The 16,477-nt window shown below is 51.1% G+C and overlaps 1 long non-coding RNA gene across 2 annotated transcripts; it reads left to right on the forward strand.

Annotated features, from left to right (window-relative positions):
* The first annotated feature begins 124 nt into the window (after nucleotides 1–124).
* LOC133227501 (uncharacterized) lies at nucleotides 125–9,305 on the forward strand. Of its 2 annotated transcripts, none has more exons than XR_009729850.1 (3): nucleotides 125–4,414; nucleotides 4,583–4,841; nucleotides 5,162–9,305. It is a non-coding gene; the product is annotated as an uncharacterized LOC133227501 (long non-coding RNA). The 2 variants fall into 2 exon arrangements; XR_009729851.1 differs by having other exon boundaries at nucleotides 4,583–4,830.
* Nucleotides 9,306–16,477: the final 7,172 nt, after the last annotated feature.

A 16,477-nucleotide genomic window follows, 5' to 3' on the forward strand; every position in this document is an offset into this window, starting at 1 on the left:
ACACTACACCATAGCTAAGCCTGGGGAGATAGGAAAAGGAGATAAGGGAAGAAAGGTCCCAAATGAACAGCCCTTTTTTTGTTTTGCCCAAGGAGCAGGGCTGTTTGATGGGAGCTTGGCACTTCCTAAATCCACCCTGGAGACAATAGGTCACATTCAGCGGCCCCGGCCCCACTGGCTCCCCTGGGCCAGCCAGCCGTGGCTGAGGAGGGGTCAAAGCAGACCCCTCTCCGAGCTTGCTGTCCTGCTGCTTCTGGGGTCAAGCCACATGGCCTCTTGGACAAGGGGACGCATTGAGGCCACCCAAGGGGAGGGGGCCTGGGGCTTCTTGCTTTGAAGGTTGGAGACTTGGGGTGTTACAGGGGGACAGTAGAGCTCTGAAAACCCCTGAGGAAGGCTGCAGGCCACTTTTGGGGAGGCCTGAGGGCCTTTGAGAGGTTTGGGGCAGTGGTGGAGACCTGGCTCGCAGGTCCGTCCCCAACCTTAAGTCACTTGTAAGCTCTGTGTCTGGATTGATGCCCTCCTAACTTCCCAGGTAGGGTGTGCGGGGTGCATGGGGGTTTGGGATATGGTAAAGACCCTCAAGAAACTGGAGTGCCAGCAGTTATATGGTGGCCTGAAGACTTGCACATTTCTGTCACAGGCCTCTGTCACTTCAATCAATGAGTTAATGCCCGTCGGTTGTGGCTCGGCTCATGTTGCCATGTGCCTTCTGGGTTAGAGCTGCCCACCCACTCCATGCCCACTGAGCATTGTTGAGAACCTCATAGAGGGCAGAGAGGTGGGTTAGGGGAGTTTCTTGACGTATTTCCTGAGAGAGGGAGTCCCCAGCTGGTGCCAGAAGCCCCTTCCTTCTCATATCTGGGGCGGTACTGTGTTAGTCTGAATTGTCCTCTCATCTCTCCAGAAGACAACAGAGGCTCTGAGATGGGTTGGAATCAGTACAGGGGGTTTCAGTAAGTCCCCCTGGAAGCTAAGGAGAAAGTCCCACTGAGAAGATGAAATGAGCTAGCTGCAGCACATAAAAAGAATTCAATAAAAAATGTAGGGTTCTTTTGGCTGCATAGCATGTGAGATCTTAGTTCCTTAACTGGGGATCGAACCCATGCCCCCTGCATTGGAAGCAGAGTCTTAACCACTGGACCGCCAGGGAAGTCCCACGATAAATATTTGTTGAATGAATGAAAGAATGAATTGTCTGCAAGCCCAGCCCAAGGGAGAGTTTGCAGATGCATTGCTCTTGGGGATGAGGGTAACACCCAAGGTCACTCAGAGTTGTCAGGGTGTAGCCAGGGGCCTGAACGAAGCTGGCCTGAGAATGCCCTGCCACTTGCCGAAGGCAGGGTATGTACGTGGATGCTTCCTCCAGCAGCCCTTCCCCAGGCCCCCGCACAGGCTTAGCTGTTGTGTTCTACGGTTCCCTCTGCTTCATCATAGTAACGAAGCACTGGTCACAATGGATGGAAATTATGTGTTCAGTTACTGTCTTTCTCCAAGGACTGTGAACTCCACGAGGAGGGTAGGGCAGTGCCTGTTCCATTCACTCCTGCATCCCTATCGTGTAATGCAGTGCCTACCACTTAGTAAAAGTTCAGTATAGATTTGTGCAGTGGGTGAATGACTGTGTGATGAAATCTTCAAACAAAGCAGAGTCAGAGGTCCAGAACTGACACATCCATCTCGTATTGCCAGGGGCATGGGTAGCATGACCTGGTCTAAACTTTGCACAGATGAGTTATCAGTGTTAGTCGCTCAGCTGTGTGCAACTGAGACCCCATGGACTATAACCCACCAGGCTCCTCTGTCCATGGGATTCTCCAGGCAAGAATACTGAAGTGGGTAGCCATTCCCTTGGGATCTTCCCGGCCCAGAGATTGAACTCAGGTCTCCTGCACTGCAGGCAGATTCTTTACAGTCTGAGCTACCTTATCAGACTCTCCCTATAGCCAGGTAACCATGAGTACCAAGAATAAACAGCTAAGTTCCCTTGCTGGGATACCATGCCTGCGAGGGAAGTCTTTCGGTTGTACTTTGGTTCTTTTAGTGCAGAGAATGTACTGTCCAACTGTCTGAAGCATCTAGGACTGCCTGCCTGCAGGTACATTTCTCTCTTTTAAATGACCCACGGACATTTTGGTCTATCGATTGATCTAGTGTGAGTTTTGTTAATGTGAGTCAGTCTCTCCTGAATCTGATTGACTTTCGATAGTGACACTGGGCTTTCAGACAGGTTATCTGGTTTAATTCTCATAGCAACCATGTGATGTAGTCATGTTACTGTCATTTTTAGGAGGAGTAAACTGAAGTTGAAACTAAAGTGAAATAACTTGCTCAAAGTCACAAACGCTTGGATTCAAGAGGCAGAAATCCAAATTGGATATTATGGCTTCAAATTCTATGCTTAGGCCATTTTATCACTTTAACTTTGACCTACAAAGCAAAGGATGACATTCACCTTTTAAGACTCCACCTTTTATACACTTTCAGCCTCCCCATCAGGTATATCTTCCAAGATAACTTGGATAAACATGGCTGAGGCCTACAGAATGGGGCTGGCAACTTGTTAACGCTCCTCCCTAATCCTTCTCCAACCGTCTTAGCAAAATTCTGGGAAGGTTGATCTTTTATAATAGTGACAGGAAGCATAGAGCCTAGAGGGTTCTCTGAAGTCACCAAGGGAGATAGACGGAGCCCTCAGAATCTGGGGAAAGCCAGATCAGAGGCTAGAGAAGCAGAGGACAGGAGGGAGAGGCAGATGGCTCAAAAGGACATCTTAGGGGTATCTTGGATGGAGTTAAATTATGAGACAGAGGGTAGGTGGGGAGAAAACAAAGGTGGGGAGAGACAGATGGCAGAAATGACAACACAGAGAAGAGGCAGACTCAGAAACCAAGAGCAAGAGGCAAAGAGCAAGCACATCAACATCCCAGCAGCTCACAGTCCTGATTGTTGTTAAATCATTGTCCATTTTTTATGGTAAAAACATTTCAGCATCAACCCTGTACTTTCTTGGAGCATACAGATTCTCCTTTGGTAACAACCTTACCCTTAGAGTTGAAAACTGTATTCATCCATCCATCCATCCATTCATTCACTTAACTTAACCATTGCCCAGTGCCAGGATGCTGCACTGGGGGTACGGAGATCCACGAGGCCCACCCCCTGCCCTGAGAAGATCTCACTCTGGGGGGAAGACAGCGAGGTGAAGAGACCCTCATCACATGCAATCACAGGAGCATAGCCATGCAGAGGAGAGGCTGTGGCGATGGTGGGGGGTGGTCGGGAAAGGCTTTCCCCAGGAGGGGACACAGAAGGGCCTATCGTGGCCAGAACCTGGGACTTGAGGTTTAAACCCCAGGTGGCCACTCCCAGGAGGAAGGGGGACAGGGACTGTCCTGGAAGCACTGTTTTTATAGAGGAGGGGTCCCAGCGTGTCTCCAAGCCTCTGACCCCCGACTCCATCCCAGGTTCTCCCTTTAAAGCCTATCCCTGAGTTTCCATCTGACCAGAGCTCCACCCTATTCTTCAGCAGATCTTAGAGCGGTGTGTGTATAGACACACATATGCTCATACCAAACAGATTTGGGGGATTTACTGAGTTATGCAGGTAAAGCCAAAGTAGTCACAAAGTACCCTTCTAACGATGTCACCTTGGAGCTGGTCCAGCTAAGGAGCAGCTAGTTTCCACACTAGTAAACTCCTCAAGAAGGAGACGAATCCTGCCACCTCTAGCCTTATCAGCACCTGCTGGCTTCTTGTACCTGTGCCCTGCGTGGGGCCTGGGCCAAGCGTGCAGGCAGGATCATGTTTTGGGCAGAGCAGCCCAGCAACTTAAGCAAACACCTCAAGGCTGGAGTCAGAAAAATCTTCAGCACCTTGCCCTGCGGTGGCAGGATCTGACCTGGCCCTGCAGGTAGCAGTTTCCAGAGTTCCCGGGAGCTGGCAGGGCTGCAGGGGTACCCACAGAGAAGCCAGCTTGCACCTCTCTCCTCAGGGAAGCCAGAGCACAGAGCGGTGAGGATCTGAGACGGGTCAGGGGACAGGGGAGGCAAGGCGAACGCTGGGGACGCCAAGCTGTGTCCAGTCTTAACTCAGGGAACCGGAGCTTCTGCCATGTGCCTGGCACTGTGCTATGTGCTGGCGACCAAGACTGAAGACTGCCAGGCCCCGTGAGGCCGCGATCCTGAAGAGCAGGCAGAGGGAGGCTTCTGAGAGCACACACGGCCACAGGGCTGGCGGGCAGTATGTCGGAAGGAAGCTAAGGGGGGCTCTGAAGGCTGTAGAGTGAGGACAGGATCTGTCTAGAGAGAGTTGGATCAGCGCTGGCCAAGACCCCCTAGCATCTGGGACCAGAGGAAGGGGAATGTTGCTGAACCCTCGGATGAGGAGCGGAAGAAGAAGTCTCAGTTTACAGGTGAGAGAGAGATGGGAGGGACCTGCCCAAGGTCACCCAGCGAGGCCGTTTCAGAGCCCAGGCTAGGCGCGACCCAGGACCCCAACCTGGCCCTCCAGCCTGACCTCTCTCCACAAAGGGGGTGGGAGGTGGCTTTGTGACCCTCTCTCCCTTGTCCATGTCACCCAGGGGCTCTCCAGAGACACCGGGTATCCAGAGTGCTGCCTGCAGAGGACTTCCCTGCTCATGGGGCCTGGACACTTGGCCGTGAGGTTTGGGACAAGCAGGTCCACAGCGTCGGGCCTGGGAGCCCTGGTGTGCTAGTCCTGCAGCTGCCAGACAGAGAAGATTCTGCTCAGGGCCAGACCTTGGCGGGCTGGGTGAGGGTGTTCAAGGCATTTCCCACTGCCCTGGGAACCCAGTGAATGAGGCTGGAGGTGAGGCGAGGGTGAGTTCCAAGTCTAGTCACATTGACCACAATTCTGGCTTTGGGGCCTTAAGCCAAGCATGTATTAGCCTGGTATAGGGGTTGCCTCCAAGAGGAGTATAGAGGCTGGGGTATAAGAGGACCCAGACCCCCTCCCAATTCTAGGAGAACTGAGATAGCTGGAGAAACAAGGCACTGGCAAACTTGGCTCCAGGGTCTCGCCCTACCTCCAGGGTCTAGCTTGGGCAGCGAGACAATTTGATCACAAGAGGGGCTTGACATTGCAAAGAAATTGAAAATGAGGTCTCCACATCTCCCCTTTCTTATCCCACATTTTCCAGGAAAGAATAAAACCAGAAGGTACCTATCACTCACCAGCCAGTCCCGTCCTCCCAGCTCTTCCTTCCCATCACCGCTGACCACACAGGCCTCTCTCTGAGTGCTGACAGCTGTGCTCTCTGAACCCCAATTGGCCAAAGGTGAGGTGGTCTAGGTCTTCTAGTTACTGTCTCCCCAGTAGCTCTTTGAAGTCAGTGACTATGTCACAGGTACGTGAGAGGCATCAGGATGTACTGGGAAGAACAAAGACTTCAGGTTGAGATTCTGGCTCTGGGTTTGCTGGTCATGTGATCTTGGGCCAGTTTGTTCATTTTTGAGGCTCAGTTTGTTCACCTGTAAAAGGGGATACGTGACAAAAAGGAAATGCTCTTGTAAGGCAAGTTCCTTCCCTTGGGGCATGACCCCTCGCCTTTCGCGCATACCCATTACCTCTCCAATACCTGCTACCCTCAGCCCTTTGGCCCCACCCCAGCCAGTGACACCCTTTGCCACCCTGCACCTCAATGACCCTGCTCCCTCGTCTCAGGAGTCAGGAGTGTTGGGCTCCCACTTGCAGGCCTTGCCCTCCTGGCTTCCCAGGGATGCAGCCAAGTGGCAGACTGGGTTCAAGAAGGCTCTCCTCCCGAGTTGCTGCAACAAAACATCAGGGCATTAGTCACACCTGGGCCTTGGAGCCCCTACCCCCTTCCCCTCCTACCTCTGGGAGGTGCCAAGCAGAGAGGGTGTGAGCGTGAATGTCGGTGTGCGTGTGCACGATGTGGGCGCTGAACAAGTTGCTTTTCTAAAACAGAGTGGGGCTCAGGGCATGTATACACCCCTACTTTTGCCCGCCCCCCCACCTCACAAACTCCCCAATTACTTTCTGCCTGTGGTCTTTGCCTCACCCTGCAGCCTGTGGGCTGGTGGGCTAGGGTGGGTCCCCTCACCCTCTGGGTCCTGGTGCCCTCCTACCTGAGGAATATGCCCGACTCTCGAGAGCTGAACCTGCACGAGGCGTGGGCAGCCCTTGCAAGAACAGAGCCTTGCAGCTGGGACTCCCCTCAGTTCATGTTGGAGAGAGGGATGGTGGAGGGGAAGGTGTCTCCCCGAGTTTTCCCCCAGGGGCTGTGTTTGGGCGATAAGTCCAGAAAGTTATTCCCCAAATAAGCCTTCCTTGCTGTGTTTTCTCAGCCCTCCAAGGTCAGGTCACCTAGCATCCTGATTCTGCCCTCTCCTTGCCCAGAACCAGCCATCACAGGCTCAGGCAGAGGAGGGAGCATGCTGGGGTAGGTTTTCAGCCCCAGAGAAGAGGTTGTCCACTCTTGGTAGGGGGCTGGGCCGGCTCAAGGCTTCAGCCCGGGACATGCTCAGAGCTCCTCAGTCCTGAGCAGCCTGAACACCATCCCTCTGGGAGTCTGGGGGTTGGGGCGTAAGATATGCATGGAATTCCCTGAGAATGTGGGAGAATGTGGTCCCAGAGGGACGGATGGTGCAGGAGGGGGCCTAGGCTAGTGTGCTGGGACCTCGGCTGGGGCTGTTTCTCTGGGTCTCCCAGCACAGCAGGCAGAGGCGGGAATGACGGAGGCTGGCCGTGAGGCTCTGAGGTCCAAGGCTCAAGAAGCACATGTCCTAACTCCAGAGTGCAGGGAGCAGGCCACAGCATGGACGGCTTTGGAGGAGTCCCCAGGACAAGTTGGTCGCTGGGGCTAGTTCCTGTCAGCTGTCCAGGGCTGAGCTCCGGCCCGGGCTGCTCACAGAGCCGCATTGTTCCCTGGGAACTGCTTGAGCGTTAAGCTCATCTCATCCTGCTGGTACATTCATTGGCTGTGATTCCCACTGAGGACATCTTCAGAGGCAGGCAGGGCGCCAGGCTTGCGGGCAGGCCCCGGACTGCTCCGTCGAGCAGGGAGCTGGGAGAAGGGGCGCTCGCCAGCCTTCAGTGTGACCCTGGGGCTGTTTGCCAAGGGCAGTGGCAAGTCTGCCTGGGAAGTTCTGATGCCGCTGCTGGCCCTGCCAGGAGGCTGAGAGCAGACCCTGCTGCCAGCATGTCCCGGGGAGCAAGCTGTGTGACTGGGGCAAGCTGCTGAGCCTCTCTGATCTCCCGGCTTCCTCATCTCCAAGGTGAGAGCAATAGCAGCACCTACCGCAGAGTGATACCGGAAAGATTGAACAAGGTAACTCATGAAGCCCTTGGGCAGCAAGGAGGTCCAACCAGTCCATCCTCAAGGAAATCAGCCCTGAATATTCACTGGAAGGACTGATGTTGAAGCTGAAACTCCAATACTTTGGCCACCTGATGTGAAGAGCCGACTCATTGAAAAAGACCCTGATGCTGGGAAAGATTGATGGCGGGAGAAGCAGGGGACAACAGAGGATGAGATAGTTGGATGGCATCACCAACTCAATGGACGTGAGTTTGAGCAAACTCAGGGAGATAGTGAAGGACAGAGAAGCCTGGCGTGCTGCCATTTATGAGGTTGTAGAGTCAGCTCAGATATGCCTAAGCAACTGAACAACAGCAACAATTCAGGAAAAACATTTATCACAAGATCTGGCGATTTCCAGAGGGCCCACCCCACCCACTGGTCCTTTCTCTTCTCGCCTGTCCCCGCCCAGCTTGAAATGCTCTCCTTCCTTCTCAGCTCTCCACGTCCTTCAGCTCAAGCCACCTGTCCCCTGTGCAGCCAGCCTGTTTGCTCCGACCACGTTCAGACTCCTGCAGCTGTCTCAGGTGATAACCGCAACCAGACACTGGATCATGTGCTCTTAGGGATTTGGCTTTAATGGTTTACAAGGGACTCCCTTCCTGGATCATAGGATTTGGGTGTTTTGCTTCTATTGTGTCTTTCACAGACCAAAATGTCCTGAGCTTATTAATACCAGTGCTTACCTACGGACTGAGAGCCCATCCTGGGTCCTGTCTCGGGACGATTATAGGAGGACCATCGTTCATTGTGGTTTCAGCCTTGCTCTGTGAGGGTCCAAGCTTTCCAGAAGGTGTGTCATTTGCAGCCATGTCCCAGCAGCTGACGAGACCCAGTCGAGGGTCACGACTGACCCCCATTTTGCCAGCTTGTGCCCCATCCCTCTGACTGAAGACCCACTTCCCCTCCAGGGCTGAGGTTCCTGTGGGCAGGCTTGGGAGTCCCTGGGCATCCCTGGGTAGGTTTTTCTGCTCTTAGCTCATTCTTACTCTGCATTGCACACTGGCCGTGGAGAGAGGGCCTCTCTGGAGAGTTCTGCTCTGCTGCCTCCTGGGGCTCCCACCCTCGAGGTCCAGTGTCTCACTGTGCCCTGTGACCAGCAGCACTCTGTGCGTCCCACAGGAGCACGGTGGGTGCTTCCCTCCAGGCTGTCTGACACTGTGGTGGCCCAACCCCGGCGAAGCCATGGCACAGACTGCTAGCTCTCTACCACCAGCAACAGCATTGCTGTGGGCACGTGATGGCATGCTAGAGTCCATTTTCCAGCCTCCCTGACTGTGTGACTGAGTGCGCACTAATGCAACGCAGAGCCAGAGGAGCTCCTTCCAGGTCTGGGCCTTGAGATGCTGGGGAAGTCTCCACGCTCTTTCTTCCTCCAGCCATGCTGGTAACCCAGCATCAACCGTGCACAACGACAGTGGCCTGGCAAACGGGAAACAACAGATGGAAAGGCTCTGAGCTCATGAATGACCTTATGAAGCCGAGGGCTCCAGTAGTCTTGAGACTGCTGTAGGAAGAAAGAGCGACTTTATTCTGCAGTCCACTGTGTGGGGTCCTCTCCATTCATTGTAGTTTGGTCTTTAACCCACATGTGGGCCCCGAGTATGATGAAAACACTGCCCTTCAGCTTTTGCTTGTAGTCACCACGGCTTGGCTCAGGAGAGAGAATGTAGACGCCCATTTCCTGGGTTCTCCTCCTCTGCCCCGGAGACTTGACCACAGGAACTCTTCCTCTCCTGTAAATAGAGGTCTGGAGGACCTCTGATTCACCGGCTTATCGGATACACCCAGTCTCTGGATCCCAATTTGGGTCAGCTGGGACTCCCAGCCCTGTGCTTCCCAACAGCAGAATCATTTTTTTCCTCCTTTCCCTTTCTCTCTTTTTTAAAAAAGATTTTATTGAATTATTGATTTATAATGTTGTGTTAATTTCTGCTGTACAGCAAAGTGATTCAGTTCTATCTCTCTCTCTCTGTATATATATATACATTTTTCATTTTTTTTTCCATTATGGTTTATTGCAAGATACTGAATGTAATTCTCTGTGCTATACAGTAAGAACTTGTTGTTTATCAATTTTATATAAAGTAGCTTGTATTTGCTAATCTCAAACTCCCAATCCTTCCTTCCCTGACCCTGACTCCTTGGCAACCGGAAGTCTGTTCTCTGTCTCCAACAGCAAAATCTTTATAGTTGATGCCCCCGGTTAAGGTGAGCCTTCCTGGATGAGGGCTCTACCCTCCTGCTTAGTTCACCTCTGTCTTCTGCTTAGAATGAGAAGATAATGGGAAGGGCTGGGGGTCTTAGGGTTGGGAAAGAACCCCATGGATTGGTAGTTTCTAGTCTGCTAGGGTCTCCCTGGGATTAGCAAGTAGATGAAAAACGGAGTTGTGTTACTAACTAAGGTTAAGGAAAAATGGTGCTTTATATTTATAGAGTGCTTACAATTTATAGGGTGCTTTCCACATGCACCATCTCATCTAATTGTTGGCCACAGCCCTGTGGCGGGGACAGGGGCTATTCACCACTGTTTTGCATATGTGGAAACCAAGGATGAGTTACCCACGCCTGGGAAATGCCCAAGCTTGCATCAGACCTCTAGACCAGCTAGAAAGGGTTCCCGACTTTCTAGCTTTGTGCTCTTATGTCTCCACCCTGCCAGGCTGAAAAAAATGGTATGTTTTGATTTATGCTAAGGAAGTACCAGGCCTGCATTTCTTCTGAAAAGGGAAGGACTTCCTTGATGTGAGGGTAGGGGCAAGGGAGACACTTAAACTGGACTTGTCTAGAGACAAACAGTTGAATGGGATGTACAGTCCCTACTGGTGAACACTGTGAAGCCCCAGGACTTCCCTGAAGTTCCCAGACCAAATAAAGGGCTTGTTGTTTTTCCCTCACATCCTGTCGCCATCCAATTCCTGCCCTTACTCCAAGACTGCAAGGCAAACAGGTCTGCAGGCTTATATGGGGAAGGTAGGGCCTGGGCAGCGGGGAGAGATGTCCCAATGGGGTGAACCCCACTAGGCTGCTCCTGGAAAGTGTTAACTGAGAGAGTCCTCAGCCTAGGGAGACTTGGGGGGAGGGGGCAGAGATTGCTCTTTCACCTCCAGTGGCTCAGCCACACCAGGTACTTGGGCGGAGTGCAGGATAAAGGCCAGTGGAGAAGAAAGGTTGGCTTGACCCCAGGTGCTCCTGATTTTGCTGCCCCACCAATTACACAAACAGTCCTGAGCACCCAACATGAGCACACCCACATGTCTAGAACCACAGACCCCAGGTTCAGGCCCCGCTGGCTTCTTTAGTAAAGCAGCACACAGGATTTAAGTTAGACACAAAGGAGAACTTCCTGGAGTGAGGGTATTAGATCAGAGACTGGGCAGTGTGGAATCTTCTGAAGGAAGCTTGAGAGTCTCTGTAAATGTGGAAGAAATGTTTATCTCTCTGATTGTTGGGGCGAGGGAGACACTTCAGTTGGACTTGCCCAGAGGCAACCAGATGAATAAGATGTGCAGTCCCTACTGGCGAACACCTTGAGCCCAGGCAGAAGGAGAAGCAATAAAGGAACAAAGTAAAGAGGTGCACAGGACTCTCCCCCTTGCTTATTTCTGTACCTGGAAATGGGAGAGGGAGGAAATCTGGGGCTTGGAATACTGCAGTGGGGCACTGCTTGACTGCTGGACAGAAAGTTTTCAAAAAAGAAGACTCTTTGGTCCTTAGAACAGGGAAATGGTGAGGAGTCTGTGAGAAGGAACATTTCCCTGTATTCAGGAGGCCAGGGACATTGGGAGTCGTCATCAGATCGGCCTGGGCATGTGAATTCAGCAGGCAGAACAAGTGGGAAAGGGGTGAGGCGGGCTAGAGAAGGGGTGCTGGGCTCTCCGCTCACTTAGCCAGGCTCTACCGAGCCAAACCGACCGAGACCTGTGAGAGGGGCTCAGAAAGTCCTAAGGAGGTAGGATGATTCCTGGATACTCTAATTATTTTTATTTCCACATTTTATTAAGAAATATTTTAAACATACAGAAAGGCCGAAACACTTCTCCATTGAACACCTTATACCCATCACCTAGATTCTACCGTTAACATTTGCTGTATGTGCTTTATCACATGTCCCATTATCCATCCCTCTATCCATCTAATTTCTGGATGCATTTTAAAGTGAGGAGCAGGCCCTGAAAAAAATGCTAATTATTAGATACATGCAAATTGAAACTACAATCAGCTCACACCGGTCAGAGCTACCACCATCAAAAAATCTACAAATAATAGATGCTGGAGATAGTGTGCAGAAAAGGGAACACTCCTACACTGTGGGTGGGAATAGAAATTGGTACAACAGCTATGGAAAACAGTCTGAAGTTTCCTTTAAAAACGAAAAATAGAGTTACCATACGAGACAGCAATCCCACTCCTGAGCAAATATCTGAAAAAGATAAAAATTCAAATTCGAAAAGATACATTCACCCCAATGTTCACAGCAGCACCGTTCATAATAACCAAGACATGGAAGCAACCTAAGTGTCCATCGACAGACAAAGAGTAGAGAAGGTGTGATATATGTATATGCATCATACATATGATATATATAATGAAACATCACTCAGTCATTAAAAAGAATGAAATATTGACACTTGCAGTAACACGGATGGACCTAGAGATTAACATACTAAGAGAAATAAGTCATACATAGAAAGACAAACACTGTATGTAGAATCTTAAAAAACATAATACAACTCTATTACAAAACAGACTCACAAACAGAGAAAACAAATATATGATTAGTGAAGGGGGAAGGGGAGGGGGAGGGATAAATCAGGAGTTTGGGATTAATAGATGCACCTTGTATAGCACAGGGAGCTATATTATAAATCTTGTAATAACCTATAACAGAAAAGAATCTGAAGCTGCACACTTGAAACTAACACAATATTGGAAATCCACTATAGGTTAATATAACACAGAATTTTAAAAAGTGAGGTGCGGACATCAGTACCCATTTAGGCCAGTACGTCAGCATCATATCGTGAACAAGAGGTCAATATTTGTTGCAGTTATTTTTTGTGTGTGTGTGATAAGGTTTACACACAATGAAACACACAGATCTCGTGTGCCAGGGATGAGTTCTGACAAGCGCATACACCTGTGCAACTCAACCCCCATCAAGCTACAGAACACGGTGATGACTTCAGAAAGTCCCCTCAGACCCCTTCCTAAGAAGTCCCACCCCCCCCCCAAAAAAAAAAACCTCTTCTGATTTCTTTCTCCCGTAGATTAGTTTGGCCTTTCTGTAACTTTATTCACACAAATGAAACCATACAATTGGATTTCTTGGGAGGGCTTCTTTCCCTTCACATAGTGGATCCTGCATTCTTTGGAAAAGAGTCTGTTTTATATAAAGTCAGACTTTTTTCAAACCAGCAGGAAACACGTCCCCAAATCTAATCTTCGTTACAAGCCGGGACACTGTGTTTACAAAGGCATGCGCGACATCTCAGTGCCCATTCTGGGTGTCCTTGACCAGCTAAAGGTAAACAGGGCTGCTCCCACTGGCTCCAGAGAGCTGTGAGTGGGTGCGGGGAGGCTGGCAAGACTTCTGAACCCCCAGCCTACTCCTGCTGCTGTGAACTGAGCTGGCCTTTCGGGGTCCCCCAACCCTTATATCCTTTCCCCACTCTGGCACTGAGGATCCTGCCTTCTCACCCTCCCCTCCTCCCTAACCCCCACCAGGAGGATCTGATAACCAGTCATTTACACTAGATAGCTGATAGTCTGGTTACACTGTAACTGGACCACCTTCCACCGAGGTGCTGCCTCTACCGGTATTGACTTGTCCCCTCTTTTATCTCCCAACGTGGCCAACAGGCTCCCGGTTCTGGGCCTCTCTGACTCCCACCGAGGCTCCCTAAGGACAGGCAGCCCCGCGGCCCCCACTGAGCTGCTGTGCTCTGACGTCATGGATTTTTAGTCATTCCTGGAATCAGTCACAGGTACAGCACAGGAGGCTCAACTCTGTGATGACACGCAGGCAATGCTGTGCAGGAGACGGAGGAGGGGCGGAATGCTCTGTCTGGGGGGCCAGTTCCGCGTCCTCCCCTGGGGGGAGATGGGTCACCATCCAGAGATGACGCACAAAAACAATCATCATAAATAAAGGTTGAAACATACTGAAATCCAAAGGTGGCTGCCGGAAGACTCAGGAAAAAAAAAAACAAACTAGGCAAGCAGACTGTGGGGACCCAAACAGTTTCAGAAGTGTCGCTCAAGGAGCATCTCCTCACAAGTGCATGTGCGTGAGGCATCCCACTACCCACCAGGTCTGGGTCCCACCCTTCCCATCCCCCGCTAACCCCCTGCGGGGTCTCTGCAAGGCTCTAGGATCTGGCAGGTTTCCCCCTCGCCTGGGGGGTTCTCTGACTCCCCCAGCCCACCAGCAGGCCCTGGAGATGAGACTTGTGCAAAGGCATTTTAGGCACTGCTGGGAAACGGGATCTGAGGGACCCGGAAAATCACTCTGAGTGCATTCTGCTGGCCCCCGAAGGGAAAACAAGTTGTCTCTTTCAGCAGGACATTGGTTATGGGAGAGGGCGCTGAGTGGGCTGGAGCCCGATCTGCAAGCCCCGCTCCCATCCCCACCTCTCCCCGCCAGAGCCTCTGCTTCTGGGCAGAGCGAATGAGCTGGGGACGCTTCTTTCTGGAACAACGAGTCCGGGTTAGTTCCGGACAAGCTCTCAGCATCAGGAGGCTACCTCAGAATGGGCACAGGACTCCTTCTCTCCAGGTCTTCCCTTCTCAGAGCTGGGCTCCCTGCCCTCTCCCGCCCTAGCACAGTGGTTCTTTGCCCCAGCCTCCATCCTCATCTTAATCACAGTTAGGTTTCCCCAACTGGTCTATACTTTAAACACCTGGAGGGTTCAAAAAATTCTTAGGCTTTGTCCCTAGATATTCCGACTCACTGTGTTTCCGGGGACCTGGTCATGAGTATTCTGTAGACTATTTAAATACTCAGCTAGGTAAGGGAGGCCCTACCATAGCCCTAACCCCACCTTCTTCCCTCCCTAGGCTCCCAAATATGTGTTTTGTCTCCTGGCACAAACGATGCGATTTTGGTTGGTAACTGATGATCTTTCACATCATCACTTTTAAAATGAAAAATTCTCTGAAATGTCCCTCTGTCTCCTGTGTCGTTTCCACCCTGATACTGACACCTGTCATCTCTGTCACCAGCGGTATCACTGAACGAGACATGTCCCTGTCTTCTGGAGGGTTCCTTATCTGCTGAGGCTCTGAACGCACACCTCCCTGAGGGGAGAGAGAGCGGATCCACCTAGTTCTAACCAAAAGAGAAGTGATCAGACTGGGGATTGGCTCTGAACCAAGCTCCTCCTCTGAAAGCTGACTTGTCCCATTCTTTTCTTGGGAGACTCTTCACAGTTCTCAGTGGAAGGAGGGCGTGGATAAGGCACACCAAACTCATACCCCTGGTTTGTTCCCAGGCCCTCTCCACTTTCTGAGCTTTTTAAACAGTGGAACCAATAATACCAAATTGATCTGAAATCTCTGCTGAGAAAAATATGCACCACCAACAAACCTGCGTTACATTTTTGGGCTCTAACCTGATCCTACCATTTGTAGTGAGGTGGGGGGAAGATAGAAGCTTTAGGAAGAGGATGAGCAGTGTTTAACTCTAAAATACAATTCCAAATACGAGGGAAGGAGATTGGATTGGATTGGACTCATTGCAGTCTCTTCGTATAGATTCTGCTGAATGGATGAACAAACTGTAAGCGTGTGTGTGTTTGATACACCTGAGTTATAGCTTGCAAGTTACTTCCTCCTTCTCTGGCTAAGGACAAATAGGGAAAGAGCCTACTAATACTGAGGTTGTTAAAAAAAAAAAAAATGACGTCTATAGAAAATCTCTTCGAAAGGTCAATAAGATCAAAATATTTTTTTTGTAAGCGACCTTGTTTAAAGAGCTTCAGGCATTTTGTCCTTCACTGGTCTAGCCCAGTTGCAGGCCTGGGAGTGAGGTAGTGGAACAGAGACAGAGGCCAAGAGAAATACCCAATAGGAGCCTAGAACCCCCTGATGCTGCCAGTGGAATCACTTCTCTGCCTGACCTCAGCACGGTTCCCCGCCTAAAGGAAAGTGGGAGCTTTAACTGGGGGGCACCGGAGCCACAAGGAGCTCTAGCTGGAAGACATCGGCTCCAGCTGCCCTGAGCCTCCCCAGGAAAGGACTCGCCCAACAACTGAGCACTCCAGCTGCTGCCTGCAGGCTAGAGTCAACCCTCTACTGCTCCAGGCCCTGGGGACTTTTGACAGCTCCTTGCATTTTCTCCTTCAGTTTTACACTTGTCAAACGTTGTGCTTTTTCACTTCTATCATATACAAAACATTCTCGCCTTGTGTGTTCTTTTTTCTGCTAATGAAAATAATTCCAGCTCGTTGTAAAAATTTCAAGTGAAATAATGTGCAAATAAGAAAGCAAAAGCTTCCGTAATCTAATTTTCTGAGATAGCCAGCCTAGCACCTGAGGGTACACCCTTCCAGATCTTTCTCTAAGCATGCACAAACAGCGTACACACCTTTGCTCACGCTGTCTACACCTGCTTCCTGGAGCGGCATTTCTTCTCTCTTGCTAGACTTACCTCTGTACATACTTCTGAACTGAGCCCACTTGCTCCACCTGTCGTCCCCTAGCCTGGACCAGGTGCCCCTCCCTGGGCTGCCTGAGCCCCTGTGAGCCTTATCAGAGCACCTACCAGGGTGAATGTTCAAGTCCTAGTTGATGTGTCTATTCCCCGCCCGCCCCCACCCCCCAACTAGAATACAGGTCATGCAGGTTAGTGGCCAAGAGGTGAAGGCCAGGGAGGACCCTAGCCCCACTTGCAGCCCGGTCCCTCTGGCTCTGCTGACTGTCCTTGTCACTCGAGCAGCCTCAGTGCCTAGCACCCTGCCTGGTCTGTGGTTGGTGCTCAGTAGTTGTTTGTTGAGTAAGTAAGTGAGTGAGTCAGTGGTTCTGGGTCACAGAAGCTGTCCCCACCGTGGGACTTTTATGCACAGGTGGAAGGCTACAGAAACCAGCCAAGAACAGCAGATCTCCACATTGCCTGGTTCCAAGAGCTACCACTGG

The sequence above is a fragment of the Bos javanicus genome, chromosome 16 (assembly GCF_032452875.1).
Source record: "Bos javanicus breed banteng chromosome 16, ARS-OSU_banteng_1.0, whole genome shotgun sequence".
In the NCBI taxonomy this organism is placed as follows: domain Eukaryota; kingdom Metazoa; phylum Chordata; class Mammalia; order Artiodactyla; family Bovidae; genus Bos; species Bos javanicus.